The sequence below is a fragment of the Hipposideros armiger genome, unplaced genomic scaffold (assembly GCF_001890085.2).
Source record: "Hipposideros armiger isolate ML-2016 unplaced genomic scaffold, ASM189008v1 scaffold_147, whole genome shotgun sequence".
Classification (NCBI taxonomy): Eukaryota; Metazoa; Chordata; class Mammalia; order Chiroptera; family Hipposideridae; genus Hipposideros; species Hipposideros armiger.
The window spans coordinates 1,222,182-1,245,174 of NW_017731497.1; positions in this window are offsets into that span (position 1 = coordinate 1,222,182).

The following is a 22,993-nucleotide window of genomic DNA, read 5'->3' on the forward strand; positions in this document are numbered from 1 at the left end:
TAAAACTATCATAGTTTTGTTTATAAAATTTTTAAAGGATATTATTCACATAATGGTGATTATGTAAAAATATATTTATGGCTCTCGAATAATTTTTAAGTTGTGCGAGGGACAGGATTGGCTCTTCCAGGGGTCAGCAAACTTTTGAGATGGAACGCACCCAAAGAGCCACATGTGGCTCACGAGCCGCAGTTTGCCGACCCCTGACCTAGTCTATTGAGTACTAGTGAAGAAGGCAAGAGGCGGAGTTAAGAATTTTGTGGGTAAGCGCCTGACGTGGTAGCTATGGAAAGAGGGTGGAGGGAGAATTACTCAGGGGAGGAAGGCTGTGGGGAGAGATGTAAAGAACCGGAGGGGACTGAGGGGTCCAGAGGTTGGGCCATTGGGCCCTCCTTTCTGACAGTCCCTGTGGGGCTAGTTGAAAGAAACAGGGACACCTTTTCATAGCCCAGGAGTGACCCCGTCATACAGTTAATGTTCTACTATTCCTCACATCCAATGACACTTGTAATCATGCTTCTCTTGGAAAAGTAAGAATGCTTCCAGTCTGAGCTGGAGGTAAACAGAATGTGCTTTGGTTACAGAACGCCTTTCATGTCACATTTGTCATTTCTTAGAAGGAGCCCCACATTTGCCTTTAGTTTAAAAGCACAGTAATTTAAAAAAACAAGCTAAAAAACAAAATGCATCTGCTTATGTTGAAAGCCCCCATCTGTTTGATTTGATTTTCCTTCCTAAGAGCTTCCAGAATGGCTCTGGCTTTTGTCTCTCTACCTAGTGGTTGGGTTGACCTTCTAATGGAAAGGCCTGGAAATGCTTTTAAGTTCCCTGTGCAAGCAGCAGGGTGAAAGCAATACCAGAGCTGAAGCCAGATTTGGGACTCCACGGGGCAGGGTGCTGCCTGCTTTGTTTGCTGGAGTAAGCTAGATGCCCACTCCAGTGCCCAACACAAGACGGTCTTTAATAGGGAAAGGACCCTGGTTCAGAGAGATGAAGTTATTTTTCCAAGGTTACTCAACAAGTATATTTGTTATCTATTGCTACATAACAAATTACTACAAACTGATTACAAACTACCACTAAGGACTCAGAAACACTCATATTTTTACCTCACAGATTCTGTGAATCTGAACCGGGCCCTCTGCTCCAGGGTCTCCCACATGCTGCAGCAAAGATGTCAGCTAGGGCTGCATCTCATCTGAAGACTAAGCCAGGGAAGGACTGCCTTCCAAGCTCTCTTACTTGCTTGTTAGAAGGCTTCAGTCCCTTGATCACTGTTGGTGAGAAGCTACCCTCACAGTTCCTTGCACTACGGGCCTCTCTAAAATGTGGTCACTTGCTTCACCAAAGAGAAAGTCTTCTAGGCAAATGGAGACACACTCTTATACAACCTAATCATGGAAGCGACATCACCTTTACCATATTCTGTTGACTAGGAGCAAGTCACAGGTCTAACCTTCATTGAAGTGGGAGCCTTATACAAGGGCATAAATACCAGGAGCAGAACACCTGGGGCTGTCTTAGAGTTGGACCACCACAATCAGGAAGGTAAAACTAGAACTCACACACCTATGATAAGCATTGCCTCTCCATTCCCCTCCTCCTCAGCCATCCACATGTCCACATGTATGCACTTTGAACACACACGTAGTGTAACTTATGATCAAATCAATACGAGGATACACCATGGTTATAGTAAAGGAGCTCACTATCTACTAGAGGAGATTAATAAGAAGACATACACAAACTATACAACAAGAGACTGTTGATACAAAAATGACAGGGGTCAGGGGGACTCAGATCCAAAACATAAGTCCAATGAAACAACTATTACTTCGGGCTGCTGTTGCCCAGATGGTTTATAGAGAAATGATTTCAGCTCTGTCTTAAAAAGTAGATAATAACCAACATTTATTGACTTTTGCTATGTTAAGTGTTTTATATGAAATATTTTACTAATTTTCATAGCGATCCCCTAAGGTAGGTTTTATTACCAACTCCACCTTAAAAATTTGAGAACATTGAGGCTCATAGAAGTGAAGTGACCTGCCTAAGACCACCTAGCTTAGAGGTAGTAAAGAGAGAACCACATCCACATCTAACCCAGAACCTGCACTTGTAACCACCATTCAATACTGCTTCGTATAGGACCAGCCAGTGGGGAAAAGGCATTTTCAGCAGTGGGAATGGCATTAACACAGAAGTGAAGGCAGGCATGCACTAGCTGGCCATCCAGTTGGGGAAACTGCAATCCTCTGTGTCTAGACGGTTGTTTCCTTAGCTCTTCACAGGGCTGGCTCATCAGTGCCTTCAGAGTGCAGCTCAAATGTCATTTCCAGATAAAGTAGTTAGGAACTCCCACCCCCTTGCCTCCATCACCACCGCTAGCTACTCTTTGTTACTTCATCTTGTTTGCTTTCCTTATAAGTCAACATAAGCCATTATTATTCTGTCCTTTCATTTCTCTGCTTGGTCATTGTCTTTCCTATTGAATGTGGCCCTATGAGGGAAAGGACCTGTTTGGCCATTACTGCTGGGCTCATCCCCATGTCTCCAAAGTGTCGAGCACAGAGTAGACACCCAACCGAGTACAGAGTCATTATAAGAGAGGAGGGGATATGAAAGCTGGAGCTGGGTTTTGTGCAGTTAAGAATTTGTTTTTCATTCTGTGGGTGATGATAGAGCCTGTGGAGGGTTTTTGAGCAGAAGAGATATAATGATAGCAAGATGTTGAGACATTGACTTTGTGGGTGGCATGCTTCTGGACAATGATATTAAAGAATGGTTTGTTTTAAGAGCTCTTGCTGACCCTTTCTGTGCCCTCTACCTCTCCAGAACTCCAAGATTTTCAGCTGTCTGCCTTTCTCATGCCAAGGGGAGAACTCATTTGCAGTGATATGCTAGAGAACTATTTCTGATCCTTCAAGGAAATTTTGCATTTTAAAAGGAGAGTTGAATAAGTCAGTCAAAGAAAGACAAATACCATATGATCTCACTTATACGTGGATCCTAAAAAACTGAATAAATGAGAAATGCAAACAGAAATAGTCTCAGAGACACAGAGGAAAAACTGAGGGTTGCTAGTTGGGAGGGGGTGGAGATGAAGGAGAAGGGGAAGGGATGAGACAATACAAATTGGTAATTACAATATGGCCTCAGGGATAGAAAAGACAGTCTGGGGAATATAATCAATAACGTTGTAAATATTTTTTAGGGGTCCAGATGGACTCATGTCTTGTTAGGGAGACCACTTCATAGTCAGTGTAGAGGCCTGACCACCGCACTATATTTCTGAAGCTGATGTTGAATAATAATGTATGTCAACTACAATTATATATACATATAGTCACGGGACATGGAATAGCGAGTGGGAATGGAGTCAATGGAATTGTAATAGATAAGCATGATATCGGGGGTGGGAGGGCAGTAGATGGGGGAGGGGGGTTGTTACTTTGTGAGGGTGAAAAGGTAACTATTGCATTGTTCTGTACACCTGAAACTAACAATAAAATAAAATAAAATATTAAAGTTAAAATAAAATAAAAGGAGAGTTGATGGTTCACCCAGGCCCCTGGGTTCCAGACCTGGTGTTGGCTCTGGTATGCTGTGTGACATCAAATAAGTCCCCTTATGTCTCTGAGCCTAAGTTTCTTCTGTAAAATGAGGAAGTTGGGCTAGATGCCAGTCCTATGATCTCATTATGCTTGTCTCTAATTTAAGATGGAAGCATTTTGATATATATTCAGGGATCTTTTTTTAAAAAAGACTTTATTCCAAGAATTTAGAAGTTTAAAAATTTCTAGTTACTCTACTCATTTGAAAATTTCTTAACCAGCAAGCAAGAAAAATTGTTGACTTATATTTCCCTAGATTACAGGTGAGTCAGTTTATTTAACATGATATCTTTTCTCATGTTCAGAAATATGCAGTCATCCTCTTGTGAGACAGTCCCAGGAGGCAGACGCCTGTCCATTGTTCCTGTGATTATAACACTGTCATGAACCAGAAAATGATCATGAACCACGAACATCTTGGGAATGGCAAAGACCGGATCGGCCAGTGAATGAAATATCACAGGGCTTTCAGATGACGTGAGAGAAAGTAAGAAAGACTTGCACATAATCCCTGCATTCTGACTGCTGCCGCCCAGCCCCATGTCCTGCCTCTTTCCCCCCCTTCCTTCGCCCCCAACCACCCACCCATCCTCAGGAACCTTTCCCGTCACATGCCTTTGCAATCTTCAACAAAGACTACAGAAAGATGTCTATCGCGTACATTGCCACAGAATACAAATGGGGCATTTGAGCATTGCTATGTGCTGAGGTTGTATAATAAACTGCCACATGTACTTAAATTTTATTAAATTCATGTTTCTCCCCTCCCCTCTCTTTCAACCTTCCCCCTTCTATCCCCCACTCCCCATACACACAACACAAACACTCTTCCTACTTCTGGAAGCGCGGATGATTTTTCCCTCTAAAACTTCAGAGCAAGAGAGTACCTGGCCGTTTTGGAAACTTTCCTTGTGCTTTATTAAATTGAAATATTGTTTTTAGAACCCAGAAGACAGTGGTGGAGCATGCTGGTGGTCTGCTCAGAGCATGTCAGGATAATCAATCTTTTTAAAGACCGGCAGGCGTGAAGTGTGACAGCGCTCAAGTTCTTGGATCTGATGCGTCTGGCTTGCTGGAGTCTGTTGAGGAGGATAATTTATCATATCTTAACCGTGAAACCAGTTGGATTAATTGTTTCCCATGCATGTATGTATTTGATCTGTGTGAGTGTGTCCCTGAATGTGACAGGATCATTTGGTGAGCGATCCTTCCCTTTTCTTTCCTAAACTAATCTAAGTTTCTGTCTTATCCCAAATCCACCCACCTTCCCCAAAATCCATAAGGCACGAAATTTCAATCTTCAAATTCAAAACACAAGAACAAAGGGCATATTTAAATGTCTTCTTCTAATATTATTTTGGAACAAGATAGAATTAGTTAAATAGAAACTAATCAAGCTTGCTTATGAGCACAGGTTATTTAGCAAATACCAGAGGACCTGCCGTCCTAACAAGGAAGTCACTGCCATGCATAGATAAACACTGGTGCTGGGTAGTGACTAGCCAGTCACCTTGGCCTTCAATCTTGCTGTGTATGAAGTAGGAAGGCAGTACTGGAGCTCAGGCTGTGGCCACAGAGGCAGTTACCTGTTTTGTTTTGTGAAAAGTTACCTAATGCATCTAAGTGACAGTTAATTCACATGTGAAATGGAGATGGTAGTGCTAAGGATATAATACGAAGTAAATAAAACACTTCATTTGAAGTGCTTTGCTCAGTGACTAGTCAATCTTAAGTGTAAAATAAATATTATGAGGCTACTAATGTAATGGTGAGAAAGGCACATTCAGAAGCAATCATCTCCCAAGGGGGTACCAAGTACATTCTGTGGGGGTGTGAGAAGAAGACAGGATGATTTCTTTTGATACTTGTATTTTATCCACAAAGGAAAGAAATTAGCTTCATTAACACTTAATATATGAACTGACCCATAGTCTCCCCCAGTCTGTCCATGTGACCTGGGTGGCCGGTGGGCAGTGGGGTCCTTGCACTGGCCTTCACGTCAGTGTATTAAAATGAGTTAGGGTGTATGCAGTTAGGTGAGTTGGGCTTTAGTATCTAGTTTTAACCAAACTAACTCTCATAAAATAAATGACTAAAAAAGATTCCAGTTCTATTTTCAAAATCTATTAAAGATATCATCAAAATTATAGAGGCCCTGAAGTTTTACCCTACTTGCAAGCTAACAAGTTAGTCTGCCACCATTTCATGGATGTTGGCAAAAGATGCAAGACTCCTCAGACAGAGACAAAAGACTTGATTACTCATGGCACACCAGGCAGCATGAGTGCCATATTTGTCATGGCTACCCTCCCGCCCCAAGTCCCACAGGGCCAACACGGAAAGCCCAGGCGGATGCTGCATGTGCAGTGTGTTTGTGTCACAGCTGAAAAAGCTCGAGTGAAAGAAACCCAAATCTTTTATAATGGGATTACTCAAAAACCTGCCCAACCTTTGCTCCAGAGAAAGACATTATCTTTATAATATTACATAGCAACAAACCTGCTCTCTGCTCCAGAGGGAACCACTATTTTTATGTTGCAAGGCTGTTTGCTTTTCAAACATCCTTGAAAAGATAGCCCAGAATGAAAGCTATCAGAGCCTCTGCTCACAAGACATACAAAAAATGAGAGACCACGAAGAACTGTCTCACACAAGATATTATGTATTAATGAAATACAAATGAAAATTTTTTTTTCTTAAAAGCTTATAATGTTAAATTTTTTTTTCTTAAAGATTTTTATTGGGGAATTGGGGGGATGGGAACAGTGCTGGGGAATTGGGGAAGGGGAACAGACAAGTTGCTGTCGTCCTGTTCCTCAGTCTAGTTGTGGAGGACGCCGCCTCACTGGCCCAAGTTGGCACCATCATAGCGCTCTTCCCGGGTGAGGCAGATCAGTCACCGGCTTCTGGACAGCCACTCACGCTGGCTGCTGGCTACACATGGTAGCCCATGGCAACCCACTGCCACAGGGGCTGCATCCTACACCGTCACCGGCGACTCACAGCAGCCCAGCTCCAGGTTGAGCTGTTGTTCAGCATCTTAGCTGTAGAGGGCAGTGTAACTGGCCCTCATATGTGGGATCCGAACCGGGTCCCTCTGGCATCCCAAGCCAGTTCTTAACCATCGCGCCACTCGGCCGGCCCAAAATGAAAATTTTTTAAAATCTGAGCTTATACTTCTTTTTGCCCTTTTGTAAGATACAATCGTGATCTAATTAGATCAAATAAGAGGTTGGTTAAAAATTACAAATGATAAAAGACTATCTAAATATAGATTTATATCTACTCTCATGAAGTATAAACTTTATGGACTTATATATATATATATATATATATATATATATATATGTACATATCCTCAAAATATTACCAAGTGATAACATATTTATATAATTTATAAATATAATATAAATAAAGAAATAAAATTTAGGATCTGTGCTCAATTTGTTTAACTTGGGCGATATGCATTCAGAAGTATGCTGCTCTCTGCTCTAGAGGCTTGAGTGACATGATATGATGTGCTGAGAATTAGAAGAATTTCAAGATGAAAAAGGCATTGGTATAATTTTCTTCTCATCCCAAGTTCTTCTCTAGTAATAGCAGAAGTATAACCTTCCTAAGAGCTTTTATAGCTTGACTTTTTTGTTGTTACAGAACATCTTTTTGCTCCAAAAAGACAGAAGTCATTCCTAAGCATCTGACCACCTCTTACATTAGATTCATTTAGATAAGTAGACTTAAACTTCTCCCAGATCTCTGAGAGCCAGTTTCTCCAGGGAACTGAATTTTCCACTGGGCTCAATGAGACCCTTGGCCTGCTGACGGAGGCAGTCATCCCATGGGAGAGTAGGGCCCAGGATAATTAAGATCGTGTACCTCTTCCCAAATTCTTCCTACCTCAAATCTGTTTAATCAAATTCAAATCAGCATCTGGGCAAGCATGAGAGGAAAATGACTCACAAACTGGCAGGAGAGAAGGGGCAAGGGGGCCTGTTAGAGGATGTTCTGGTTATTAGTGAGAATGTGAGGATGCAGCGCTGGTCTGCCTTCCAGGTCAAGGTTTTGCTGTTTGTTTCTTTGCCTTGGACTTTCTATGTCTACAGAGCAGCTCCTCATCTTCCTTCTTGCTCCCCCAGGCGTTGCCATCAGTCTGGGCAATTCCTCCACAGGGAGCCTGAAGCATTTTCTCTTCTAGAGCCTATGAGAGCCTATTTTCACAATTGTTTGGTACAGAGACTCTTAGAAAAGCACAAAGGGGTCACTCTTGGCTTATCAACACAACCAGGAAATGGTCCTAGTGTGTGCTTAGCTACTAAATCAACTAACTCCATTTCTCCATTCTACGGTCAAAAAGCTTTTTTTTTTTTTTTCACTCCCAATAAGTTGGCACTGCACGGATTTTGTAACCTTACAACATTGTGTTTGAATACTGACTTGCTTCCTGCTGGCGGTGTGACCTTGGATTTATCACATTGCTTTTCCATGCCTCAGATTCCTCACCTGTTCACCTGGGGTGACACTCATAGTCCTTTCATGAAAAAACTATGACGCAAACGCATGACATGTGGTAGGTGCTCAATAAACACTAGTTGTTCTTCCCTTTCTGCCTGTCTTATGGAGTAGAGTTAGGAAGATTAAATTAATGATACATAGGAATGTTCTTTTTAATCTTCAAAGCGATAGTAATTATCATTTTATTAGTATCATCTGGTGGTTGTTATTTCTTACTCTTAAGTTTTCTCTGAGGCTCCCTGAGTCTACCACCCTTTGTCCAAAGGGAAATAGCTGTTTCTAACTCCTCTGAGATGGGGGATGGTCGTGGTCGAAGGAGTCAATCAGTAAACAGTAAATATTGGCCGCTAAGACAGATGATAAGCTCATTAATCTGGGTTTTGAAAAAGCAGAACCCAAGAAGGGATTAAATGTGCAACGATTTTATTAGCGAGGAAATGGGGCAAAGCTGAGAGATCTGGGTGAGTTGTCAGATTGCCATGCAAGTCTGATCCTCATTGAAAAGGGAGCAAGGGAGAGATTGGGTGGAAGCAACCCAGACTGCCATGCAGTCTAAGGGAGTCTCTGCAAGGCTGCTGGGGAGTCCTCAAACCAAAGCTGGCTTTCCGAGGAGCTCTATGTCTCTCAGGAATGCCTGCCTTGGTATCCCTGTCACCCTTAGTCCATAGCTGAGAGAAACTCATGGAAGGCATGGCCTCAAGCAAATGCAGTAATGGACTTTAAAAAGCAGCAGCTGGGCCCTTGCTCAGTTGCACCACTGTGCTGGAGACCTTTTAGGTGAATTCTCTTGGTGGTCACAAGTCAGTCTCCTGCACACCCTCCTGCCCTCCTGGGACAGCTTCAGAGTAAGACGTACGAGGCAGTCTCTTTTCCCATATGACTCAAAGGTGAACTGGCAATTCATATTGTGCTCAAAAATATCTCCCTGTGTCCTACCAGAGTGACTGAAATGCCACCGTGGAAATTTATCCCTGAAGTTCTTCAGTCTCCTTAGAAAAGATTAATTGAAAATCTTCAAATAAAGAGCTTATGCAAGTGAGCACCAGATAAAGAAGTGAGGGTGAGGGTAGTGGTGATGGGGGTGAAGGTGGTATTGGAGGTACAGTCATGTTGAGAAAGGGTCCTGGGTAAGCCCTGAAAGACATCAGCCATCTTCAATGATTTTCTCAAAAGAACACCAGGGTGAGCATTTGCCCCAACTCAGCATTTGACTGATTTTCACCAAAAAGACATGCCTTTGTCAGGAGATGAAGCATTCTCTTAAGACCTCATACAGTGCCCACACTTTCTCTCTAGTGGATTTCCAGGGGGAGCTTCATGTTGGCAAAGCTTGAGGAGGCTTCCCAAGGCCATGCAAAGTTCCCAAGACCTTGTACACCTCTTTTGGCTCATTGACCAAGCTGCCTGGCAAATCTGGGCCCGCAGCTTCGAGCTCCCCAGCCTCTTTAGTGTCCCAAGGAGTGTGTTCTCCCTGTAAGCGCAGCACAGAATCAAGCTGGATACTAGAGCTCCTGGGTCAGGAGCACGTATCCACTGTTGGCTATACCTGAATATCTGTTAGAGGGCAGACCTAACAATACCCTGGAAACTTTCCCAGAGATACATTTCTCCTGGAGCCAAGAGGAAAACACAAGCGATCCATTTTGAACTTATTAATAACTGTCACACTTCTGTCAGGGCAACAGAAGAGCCAGTTTGTGGGTTTGGTACCTTGAGTTCCCCATAATAATTCAGGATGCCAGGATGGCCTACAGCTGTGATTCTGAAACAAGACTGCACTTCAGAATACCAGGGAGTCTTTGGTAAATACAGATGCCCAGGCCTTACTACTGGAGAGTCCTACTAAGGAACAGGGCCTGGAAACTCCTATTTTAATAGTTTTCCTCATCTCCCTCAATTGTTCTGTTGATCCACCATATGTGTATCGGCCAAAAGCCCAGTCCCCAATGTAGCACCAATAGCCATTGGATTTTGCTGATTCAGACTTTGTCTTGACCTGAATTAAACCCTTTTTTTGGGAACAAGATGGGGTAACACCAATGAAACAACATTTTAAAAAGGTAATTTACATCAGTGTTGTGTGGTTCTCTGGGAAACAGACTCTGAGATGGAGAATAACATGTAAGGCTTTTATCAAAGAAAGCTGGGAATAGTACCTGTGGAAAGGAGAGGAAGGAATCAGATCGGGCAGAGGGAGATGCCAGCTGTGATGAAGCTCCACTGGAAGCCCCAGGTGACCCAAAGGGGAGCTCTGGAGCTGGGATGGTCCTCTAGAGTTGTCCTGGCTTGAGGCAGAGGGCTGGGCCTTTATGCCCTATGTTGATCAGGCATTGAATTGAATGTGGGCTGCCCATGGAAAGAGGCATGACCTTCAGCAAGGCAGTGTCCTTCAGCCAAGCCAATGCCCCGAAAGGACTAATAGCTGAGGACTGCCTTCTGTGAGCACTCCCAGGACCTGAAGGTGGGGTGGGGGGAGCCCTTTATTCCTGAAATGATCTGGACAGAAGGGCACAGCATCTATCATAGTGGGGTTAAACTTCAGATAGGATTTGTCTGTATCTAGACTAGGATGGAATTCAGCACCCTCTGCCCTCCATAGCTCACTGTTTAGTATGAACCCCTGGATGCCAAGAAAGAGTCAGGAGCTAGTACCTTTCCCAGCTCCAGAGACATTGGGTTAGCAACCTATGTGTGGGAATAGAGTGGATACTGCATTGGGCATTTGACTCTTAGATTTAATAGAAAAGGAAGAAGGCTATCAGGGCTGAGAATACTCAGCTGGTTGGTATGTTGTACTAATGAGATCAAAGGTACATGCATAATGCCCAATGCAATTGGTTCTCCTGTTCATTAACTTGGGGGGAGCATGCATTAGCAAATAACCTGGGGCAAAAGATTATAATAATTCCTTGAATTGTGTTATAACAAAATAGTGCCCTACTAAAATACCCCCAAATAAAACACACCCTACCCCAACTCCACACTATCTCCACAGAGAATTGGGTGCCTAACAGTGTAAAATCTCTGATTAATCATGAAGAGTTTTATTATGGCAGGAAATAATGCCACCGAGGCTGAATCCCAGATATCTGTGCTGATTTTGATATGCCTCTGCCAAGTTTCACAGTGGTTAGATTCCCCTAATCCCTCAGTAATTATTAGAGATGTCTAGGAAAAAACCCCAACACATTCTTTTGATGAGAATGATTGTTTGGTATTCCTATTTATTTATTCACTTGTAATGAGCAGGAGACACTTGGTGAGCCTGTTCTGTTCCTCTATCAGATTCCTTTACGCATAAATTATTTGAGGGTAAGATTTATGCTCAAAGCATAATGAGGTAAACAGAAGCAAAGGGAATAGTTTAAAAGCAATTCAGAATGAGGAAGTGATCACATACACCAGAAGCAGGGAGAACCCCATCCTGTTGCTCTGTTCTGTTTGAAGTTCGGTCAAAGGAGAATTTAATCCCAGAGACCATTTCTCCAGTGAAACTCCAAAATGCTTCCTCTTGCTTTAACCATGTGGCAACTTGAGAACTGACTGCTAAGAAAGAGAAAGCTGATACCTTCGTTAAGATTGCTTTGGTTTATGTTTATTTTCTAAGTTAATTCATTGTTTATTTGTTTTTTCCTAAAAGTTTCTTCCTAGAGAAAGAGTGCTCATCATTAATGAAAACAATGTTTGCTTCGCCAAATATCTTAACAATTTACAAAAACTTGGAATGAAATTCATATGCAAAGACTTTTGGTCAAGCCAAAAGGCATTACTTAAAATACAAACAAATAACTTTGTGACTAGAATTGTAAATAGAAACATAATTTGCTAATGGTTTGTTCCTGAAGTCTGACCTCGCTCCTTTTACCTGGTTATTAATGTGGGGCTCCAGGGAGAGGAGACAGAAATAATATATCTGAGTTTCATTTAGAAATTTGACCAGATTTCTTATGCTATTCAAATGGGCTTAATATAGAAATATGTTCTGGATAATCAGTGACAACCTGGAGGAAGTTCTTTAGGACCATGTTGCAGTCCTGTAAATTTTTTTTCAATAATTGTAGTATAACCAAAACAGGCTGATAAAAATCTGTGAGGAGTAACTGAAGGTAGAGGGAACAGTTCTGTAGCTTTAACTACCCCCTAGAAACCAGTGGGTTCCCAACTTATGTTTCTAGCCAGCTTTCTGAGCTCCACATCTGTCTAGGTGACATCTCTACCTGATGCACTCCAAACTCAACATGGCTAAAGTTGAAGTAACCACCTCTACTCCACCTTCCAACTGTTTCACCTCTGATAATTCTTATTAAATAGACACTTCATGTAGCTTTTCAAGCTAGAGCTCTTTGAGACATCCTGTCCCTTCATGTTAATCACACCTAAATATCTAATTGATCACCAAATCCTGCTGACCCCATCTCCTTAATGTCTGTCTTATGGTAGGTGTTGGAATTAGGATTAAAAAAAATGCTGAAGAGAATGGAAAGCAATAGTGTGCTGTCCTTGAGTCAAAACTAAATTAAAGTCCAACTTCCAAAGTAAAGAGGAAGATTTAGGGGCTGCATTCAGTTCATGAATCCATAGTTTAATTGGCCTCAAAAAGTGTTAATGTGAACTGAGGCTGCATTAATTAAATTATTGTGTTAAGAAGACAAGAGAAGATAATTTTGCTGTGCTATATACTCTCAGATCACAATTATATTCAGTTCTTGGTGGTGCATTTTAATGTAAAATAGATACATCTATATTCAGGAGAGGGGATAGAAGGTTGAAGAAACCCAAAACCATGTTACATTAGGAATTTTCAGGGACTAGGAAACTTTCCCTTGAGATGGATGTGATGGCTGCCTACAGTTTACTGAAGACTGCTGTATACAGCAATGGTCCCTATATCTAATCTATAGACCAGAGCAGGATTGGCCCTGTGAGAATGTCCTGGAATAATTCTACAGATTGTTCAGGCTCACCCCCAAAAGATTCTTATTCAGGTGCCTGAGAGGGAGATTCCCCCCTCCCCTGCTTTAAATCTGTACACTTTAAAAGCCCCCTGGGTGACTTTGACACTCAGCCAGGGTTGGGAACCCCCATGTAAATGAGAAATCAGGTTTTTTTAGCACGCAGCCAAGAGCCAATGGATAGGAGACAGGTATTTGCAGAGTATTAGAAGATGTATTTTAAAACAGAGTAGTCTGGAAATTTGATGGGCTGCCTTAGCGGGAAAGGGGGGAGAGCTGAGCCCCTGGGGTTCAAACAGGGCTACATGAACAATTTGCAGGCATGAAATCTAAGAGGTTTGGGCAAGAACGGTATTTGTCTAAAGAAACAAAGGCCTATATACATAAAGCAGCTTTACAAATATTTAATTTTATTATATCTAGAGTACAAAGTATCCAGCCGTAGCAGAAGTTGTCAGCACCTCACTCATATCCCCCGAGCCTTATTTCAGTGCATGCTGGCCCAGCGTCCACCTGCACCTCTTTACCTGCGGTCTTTTCTCTGGCCTCCAGAGCCCACTCTGCTTGGATACAGCACAGGTCAGATAAGCAGGAACTGTGCACCCACTGTCACCCAGCATCCCTTGTCTAATGACCGACAGGAGTTGGTGTAGCCATACCCCAGCTCCCTTGCCCCTCGGGTGGGATGACTCTCGGGTACATGGTTTACACTCCTGGGATTCCCGGATGGGATGAAGCGCCCGTTGCCTCCAATAGTAATGATACTGGCTGTCTCTCCTTCCCTTTATTTATCCCTTTCCCACTCCCCTACTCATGCTTCCTGAGATCACTTCACAAATATATTACCTGCACCCAAACGCTTGGCTCTGAGTCTGCTTCTGGGAGAACACAAACTAAGAGACAACCAATTATTGCCAAGTAAGCAGAAAATAATTACTTACTAAATTAAATTTGAGGAAATCAGGATTTTAAAAGCATTTAATTAAAAATATATATATTTTTTAAATTTGGCAATGTGACAGCACCGCAGGCTGGAATGGAATGATATTAATAGGCACAGCTAAGTTAGAGGCTCCAGCTGACCTTGATTTCCAGATCACTGGCTACTGAGGGTTCCTGTTCACTGGTCTCAATTGTACCCACCTCTCTGGGCCTACTTTCTACCATCTGTCCTTCACTCTTCATACTTCAGGCACCAAGTATAATTCTCCCTACACACCTAACTGTTTCTTACCTCCATGTATCTGACTTTTCTATTTGCTACTGACTTAATAATTTCTATTGATCCTTTAAAACACATCAAAGTCATCCTCTATTCCAGCAATCCTCTTGTTTCATTCCCCTACACAAATGGAGTCATTCACCACTCTTATTATTTCTGTTTCCTAGTGTAGAATGATATAATTATCAATCAACTGAATACTTAATATTAAAAGAGGAGTGAGTTACATTGGAGGGCGCAGAAATCTACCTTGGGTCTCGTTTGCATTCACTGCCAGGGAACATCTCAGAGAAGGATGGTTTTTTAATGATAATTCATTTGTGTATTATCTTTCCTTTGTTCCTTTATTCTACAGCTAGCTTAGTTAGACTACAACCACTAAACAAGTGTGCAGAACTTAAATCCAGATAGAATACCCTGCAAGTGGGGGACTATTATTCAGTAATTTAAAACAATCCTTATAATAAAAGTAAAACGCTTATGCTGTCACCTTAATTGAGAAGAACAGACTATAAAATTTTGTATGCGGTATAAATTCAACAATTGCGAGTTTGAAAAAAGTAGAAGAAAATCCACTAACCGTAATGCAATGGATCTCAGGTGGGGGACTTCAGTGATTATTTCTCTGCTTTTCTCTACTTTTTGTGTTTTCTGAGTTTTCAGTAATGAGCAGGTTACACAAAACAACAATGACACCTTTACCACCTGAAAGGAATGATTTCCCACAGATCAAACACTATGGAAGAAATTTTATAAGTTATTAAAGAATTATCTACAAACTATGTCAAGAGGCCATGAGGCTTTCTCGGTGAATTCCTTCAAACATCGAAGGAACTACACCACATCATTCTGCTGCCACATAATTTGTTTCAGAGCACAGGACAAGCTGAGAAGCTCCACAGTTCTGTTTCTTAACGAAGGAAGCATGACCCTGAAACCCAAACTTGATAAATACACACATACACATACACACACACATACATACACACACACTACCTATAGATCAATGCCACTCATCAATGGTGGCAGAAAAAATATTAAATAAAATACTAGACAATTAAATTCAATACCATCTAAAAGAATTATGCTCTACTATTAAATAAACTATCATAGGTATGAAAGAGTGATTTAATATTAGGAAAACTGTCACTGTAATGAATAATGTCAATGGGGCAAAGGAGAGAAATGATCTCAACGAGTACTGAACAAGCAGCAGATACAATTTAAGAGTCAAGTTCATAAAACTGGGAATAGACGGATCCTTAATATGACCATTGATCATCACACGGAGCTATACAGAATACTGGTTATGAATAACGTGCTCTGAAATCATTCTGCCCTAGGTTTAAATTCTGACTATAGCATTTTCTGCCTGTGAGATGTTTAGTAAGTTATTTAATGTTTCTACCTCAGTTCTGTCTGTAAAATGGGCATAATAATTTCTTACCTTATAGAACTGGTATGAGCATAATTAAAGTGAGGCTTAGTACAGTACTTGGAACTTAGTAATAAGTGTTATACTAACATTTGTATACCAAACACTATGATGATGATGATGATGATGATAAGTAACAGTAGTGACAGTAGTAAAACTAATGTACTTGAGACTTTACTTGTGGAGATTCTTCTCCTCTAGACCCCAAATACACATGCCATGTGGGCCTAACATATACCAAACATTGAGAATCACTAAATTAGAGAAATTCCTAATAAAATTAGAAATAAGAGGATAGAAAATACCACCAAATTGTTGACTATAGTTCTGAAAGATCTAAGCAAAGCAATAGTCATGAAACAGAAGTGAGAGGTGTAACTATAAACAAGGAAGATAAATTTGTTACTTTCAGATGACCGTCAATTAAGCATAGAAAATTCAAGACAATCAAAACACTCCCTCAAGGCCAGCATCTAAAAATCACAAAGAGGGCTCAGGATAGTGGTCAGATACTATATAAGTATTTATACATAAAACTTTTCAATAATATCCACTTAGACCATAGAGTAGGGAAAAAATTCCATGCATAATAGCGCCAAACATATAAAGTACCTAGAAACAATCTTTTGAGAAATGTGATATATATGAAGGAAAGTCAAATACTTTACCAAGTGACAGAAGAGTTGAATAACGGAGAGATGTACAATAGTTTTAGGAGTATGGGCAGAGTATTATAATTTGGAAAGCATGCCTTATAGGCTGAATTAATCCCGATAAAAATACAAAATGGATTGATTGAAACCTACAAAATGAAATGATCTGGATTCATTTGAACACTAAACGTGAGAGAATAAACAGCCTGGAGCCTGACACACGGCAGGTGCGTCATCGATGTCAGCTCACTTCCTCCTGCTGCTTAGCAAGGGTCTGATGCCTCAGGCCATGGTGATCTCCTGTCCTTTAATCCCTATAATTACTATTTATTTGGCAATTACTGTCCAATTTTTGACAGTTCTAGTTCGCATTAAGTTTTTAGTTAATTTACATAATTGGGTCTTTAATTATTTTCTCCCAAATAGATTCTGGAAACTTCTTGAAGTCAAGGACTAGGTTTATATATCTTTGAACCCAATACTTAATGCACACTAGTCATCTACAGGGAACTGGGGGCAATACAGAGATAGCAGACCACACAACTATCCTTAGTTCATCACTATGGAATTAAATAAAATATAGTTACAGTTGAGGAAATCCAATTTGGGGGCCCCAAAACAATCTGAATGCCAACCACAGTTCCAGGGTGGAGTAAGCCTTCTCTTTGTTGAGCAATTACTACTGAACACCATGTTGGCTTAGGCATCACCTCCTTCCAAAAATACGTTAGAGAAGTTGAGGAGCTAAGATCAAGTCAATAGTCCAATGAGGATTCTTGCAAAATACGGGTAACTAATTAGAAGAAATACATGTCAACTTAACAGCAGCCAATGGCACATAAATCCAAAAAATGAATGAATTCCCTAAGCTTGAAAGCAAAATACTCGTATTTCAGAATCATTCTCTGAGTAGGCCTGGCAGATTCTCAAAGTATAGTGGCTGCAAAATACTCATTTGGTATTTTAAGCATATTTCGTATGGTTAAATTTGTAAAATTTTGTAAAAGTTGAGGAAAAGACACTGTTGTTAGTCAGGAAGTATACGTGTGGAACATAAGTATTAAATCAGTATGTGTACAGTTTCCAAGAACTATGAGTAAGCAAAACACTTCTTGACTTCAACTGGATGTCAATTTCACCTAAATATATGCAGGGTATATTAATACTATACTTCTGTTTACTTTAACAACCACCAGGCCTGTGTGAAAATCAGCTTCACAGCCAAATAAAGTGACAAAAATGACAACTCCAAGAACATAGAAACCGCTTTTCAAGTCTTGCTTGCATTTTCTGTGTAATCTCCAGAAAAGAAGTCTTATGCACTTGTACACTGGCTGCCTACCCACATTGCAAACCCCCACGTAACACTTCAGGGAGGGGGCTTACTAAAATGCCAACATTCAAGTCAGAAAAATGCCTCTAACGTTAAAAATGTGTCCAGTGTCCCAGCTATTACTAAGAAGTGGGTAAGTCTCAGCCATAACTCGGAGCTCCACGTTTCTGAGCAGAACCGTGACGTGTCAGAGCACCCACTCACACACTCCCCAAGTGGACAGGAGGAGTGTCGGAGCTAGTCTCCTTATGAGTTCAGCTTCTCTATGACTAAGTGATTTCACTGTGACAAATGACCCACTGACAGTAACAAGGTAGGCCTGCCATCCATCGCCTCCACGTCCTCACGCAATGGGGAGGTCGATGGCAAGTATAAAGATACTAAAGACATGGCCTGCACGTCACCATAATTTTTTTATTTGTCTACCTTTTTATTCTGAAATACCATAATTTGAAATGTATCTAAGAAGAAAATTCACAAAACACAAGAATTAAATGGTAATTAAAGAAAACAAGAAAAAACTGTTGAAATTATATAATACTTATTTAAGGACAGAGCGTTTCCTGGTATGTCTGCAGACAGTAACTTCAAGGGGCATCCAGAGGATAGAGATTGCACTGTGGATGGGGTCACGAGGACAGGCTTTAGGCAGAGTTGGGTCTTTAATTGGGAGGCCACTCAGCTTAATGTTTAAGAAAAATGGTTCTAGAGCAACACGCTCTGCTTTCCAAACCTGCTTCAAATCAAACAAGCTGCGTGTCCTTGAGACTATTATTTGTCCCTTCTAAGTGTCAGTTTTCTCACCTGTAAAACGGGAATAATAATAGCATCTACCTTGTAGGGTTGAGTCAGATAATGAATGTGAAGCTGTGTCTGATATGTGATAAGGGCTCAATTAAATATTAGCACAAAAAAGTAAACAAACAAAACAACTTGACCTTGAAAACTAGATTATTTAGAAGTGGACAAAAGAGGGATAGATAACGCAGATCAGATGATGCTTATTGGGAAGCAGCTAAAGGCTCTCTGTTTCCTTCCATCATTCACCTAAGGTCCTGGTTATTTATGATAAACCTCCAGGATGTAGGGAGATTTTGGAGAGCACTAACATCCATTTGGCCTTCTCCTTGGAATCTGACTGGGAGGAAACCACATCTTTGTTTCCTGATTTTTCATTGAACACATTTTGGGCCCAACACACCACCATCAGAAATCCCAAATTGAAAGGTCAAAATAACTTCCTGACCCAGAAGAGTGGAGGGCAACACTGAATTTTCATGAAACCATGCTTAAGAGGCACTCTGACACTCAAAAGAGTCGTGTCCCTAACACATCATTGAGAAAGAGCTTTCCAATTAAGTGAAAATTTGAGCCGATCTAAATGTTTGGAATAGTGCAGGCAGCCCACCCACATCCCACCCATCTCCTGTACTTACACCACCCGTGCCCCACATTATTTTTATATTATTTCATTTTCATATTGTTTAGCACATAATGGGCTGAAATATTGGCTTCATTGATTGGATCTTTGGCATCACAGAGCCGGAGCCAATAAGTAGAAAACAACTCACTCAAGAAACATTCTAGCCAAGAAAGGGCAGTAAATGGGCCATTTCACTCTCATCCACAACGGCTCCCAAACCCCACATTTCTACATATGATCTGGCAATTATGGCGACAGATTGAGAATTGTAAAGCAATTTCTGCTGTTCCAGGTGCAAACATCGTTGTTTAATTGGTGTTTCTAGCTTAGGAGGAGGGAGTTTATTAGGCTGCTTCTCTATGGCCTCCCAAAATCCAGCTGCAAAATCTAAACTCCTTTGCAAAACAATTTTACAGCTAAGCATACAGATTCAGGGAAATATTTCGAGAAGCAAAAAGAAAGCTAACTATTGAGTAGCAGCTTTCAGAGGAGGGAGGGAAGAGCCAGCCATGATGTCCTTCGGCTCCATGTTTCTGGAGGACACCTTTGGCTGTAGCACCAGATTGCCAGGTTGGCAGAAGTTCTCAGCAAGTGCTGCGCCTTTGCCTTCAGGGTAAGACCTGTCACACTTTTTCTTCTCTCACACCACGGGATGGGAGGCCTGTTAGAGAATCTACAATCAACACAAAAGTCAATTTTCATAATCACTTCTGTGCGGAATGGCCCACTTTCCCACTTGTGCTTGGGGACTTCATCATATTAAGAAAAGGAAGCAAAAGAGGCACGTTCTATTCAGCAACCAGCTACATCTTCAGGCAATCTCTGTGAGAGAAGAGGGGCTCACAGACCAGCTTGCAACTCCCTAGCAACCACTATCACAAGCTCTTACAGGTCACCTTCAAGGAGCATACAAGAAATAAATGCCTCTCTTTTTTTTTGTCAGGAGGTAGAATTTTTAATACATAAAAGGTTCATTGATACAGCACTACCATACTCCTATCCTAAGAAGTGCATTTTTATTACAGAGCAACAGTTAACAGTTAGACCGGGGCCAAGCCAACTCTTCAACCATAGTTGTTAATCCAGTCCCTCATCATATCTCACTTAGACGATTGTAGCCTTTATCCATCCGTCTCACTGTTTACCAGCCTCTTGTTACTCAGTTCACCTTTCACACCAATACCAGAGCTATCTAAGAGAAAGCGTGAACATCTTAGCCCATATGTTTAAACGTTCTAGTAGTTCCCCAACACTATGGGGGGAAAGCCAACCATGGTTTAATGAAAGACCCTACCCTCTATTGAGGCCTTATAACCCTGCGCTTTCTCCTTACCTACTCCACCTCAACAATCTTACAACAGCTATTTTAAAAATTCTATATTCAAGAATAGTTGACATACAACATTATATTAGTTTCAGGTGTACAACATAATGATTCAACATTTATATATCTTATGTGATCACCACAATAAATCTAGTAACCATCTGTCACCAAAGGTATTATGACTTTATTGCCTACATTCCCCATGTTGTACATTACATCCCTGTGACATTTATTTTATGACTGGAAATTTGTACCTCTTATTCCCCTTCACCTTTTTCATCCATCCTCTCTGACAACCATCAGTTTGTTCTCTGTACTGATGAGTCTGTTTGTTTTGGTTGGTTTGTTGGGATTTTTTTTCTTTAGATTCCACATATAAGTGAAACCCTATGCTATTTCTCTTCCTCTTCCTGACTTATTTCACTTAGCATAATACCCTCTAGGTCCATCCATGTTGTCGCAAATGGCAAGATTTCACTCGTTTTTATGGCTATGTAATATCTCGTTGTATATACACCACATCTTCTTTATCCACTGAATCATTTATGGACAGATAGGTTGCTTCCATATCTTGGCTGTTGTAAATAAAATGCTGCGATGGACATAAGGGTGCATACTGACAATTAAGTCCATAAAGTTGTTGCAATGATGTTGTTAACTTTTTTTTATATCAGAGGGATTATTCATTAGGAATTTGTGACAACTGGACAAATAGTTAACCAAGTTTACTATTTGGAAGTGCTGAAAAGGCTGTGTGAAAAAGTTAGACGACCTGAACTTTTTGCCAACAATTCATGGCTCTTGCATCACAACAATGCACCAGCTCACATGGCACTGTCTGTGAGGGAGTTTTTAGCCAGTAAACAAATAATTGTATTGGAACACCCTCCCTACTCACCTGATCTGACCCCCAATGACTTCTTTCTTTACCCAAAGATAAAGAAAATATTGAAAGGAAGACATCTTGATGACATTCAGGACATGAGGGGTAATATGATGAGAGGGTCTGATGGTCATTCCAGAAAAAGAGTTCCAAAATTGCTTTGAAGGGTAGACTAGGCACTGGCATCGGTGCATAGCTTCCCAAGGGGAGTACTTCAAAGGTGACCATAGCAATGAGGTATGTAGCACTTTTTCTAGGATGAATTCACAAACTTAGTTGTCCGACCTCATATACCTTTTTGAATTAGTGTTTTTGTTTTCTTTAGATAAATACCCAGAAGTGTAATTGCTGGGTCATTCTATTTTGAATTTTGTGAGGAACCTCCATACTGTTTTCCATAGTGACTGCACCACTTTAAAATCCTACCAACACTGCACAAGTGTTCCCCTTTTACCACATCCTCGACACTTATTTGTTGACTTTTTGGAAACAGCCATTCTCACAGGTGTGAGGTGGTATCTCATTGTGGTTTGAATTTGCATTTCCCTGATGATTAGTGATATTGAGGATCTTTTAATATATCTTATGGCGGCTATTTTGAATTCATATTTCTGGAAGATTATTGATTCTTTAACAGTTAGGCGTTTATAGATATCATATCCCCTATTCTGCTTAGAGAGTTGATACGCCTTTTCCAAAGGTCACCTCCTCTGTGAAGCCTTCTCTGATGACCCTTAGATCTGGAAGGTTCTTTTCTTCTTCCTTTGTGCTCCTGGGGCTCTCATTACCCGTTTCTATCACAGTGGTCATCATGTAGGACTTAAAAGACTGGAAATCCCATAAGGGAAAATAACGGATTTTATTCCCTTTTCTATCCCTGGCACATACTGAGCACTCTACAAATAGACAGTAAAAGAATGAATGAGAGTACATACTTGCTGCTTAAGAGGCCCTGGGCTTGTATCTTTATTTTTCCCAGCGTCTACACTCATGGACTGTACCCTACCCTCAGTCATGCTCTCAAAGATGCTCTCACTGATCCAAGAGGCTGAGCGGACAACTGGACTCAACATGCCACTGCCCTATCACTGAAATATCCAGAACATAGCTCTTTGTGGGTAGGGATTTGAGCCTAGACGTGCCCGCTCACCAAGTGGGAGAACAAAGGGAAAACATGTGGGGGCAGTATCGTCTCTGTGTTGGAGAAGTCATACCTGGGCTCAAGCTGAACTTCCCAACTAGGTATGTGTCTGCATATAACATCACTCCGCCGCTCAGAGGGTGGTGTCTCTGTTTCTAGATTTTGAACGTGACCTACTTCTCCTAAAATATTTACCTGGTGCCCACCTATTGGGGCCCCTCTCAAGATTTATTATCTGTGAAAATCCCCCTGTGTCAAGTTGGTCCTTCCGTTTCTTAATCTCTCCCAGCATACATTTTACCAGTTAATTATAATCAGTTCTCTGTGTGTTTTCATCTTGTTTTCCCACCTGAGGAGGTGCCAATTTGGATACATCTTTTTTTTTTTTTTACATCCCATAGTGAGCAGCACCAGTAGCAAGCACAGTAGGTGCTTAAATAATTCTCACTAGATTGAAAGGTTGAGGATTTACAAGTTTGAGGGGATTAAATGTGTGTGTTA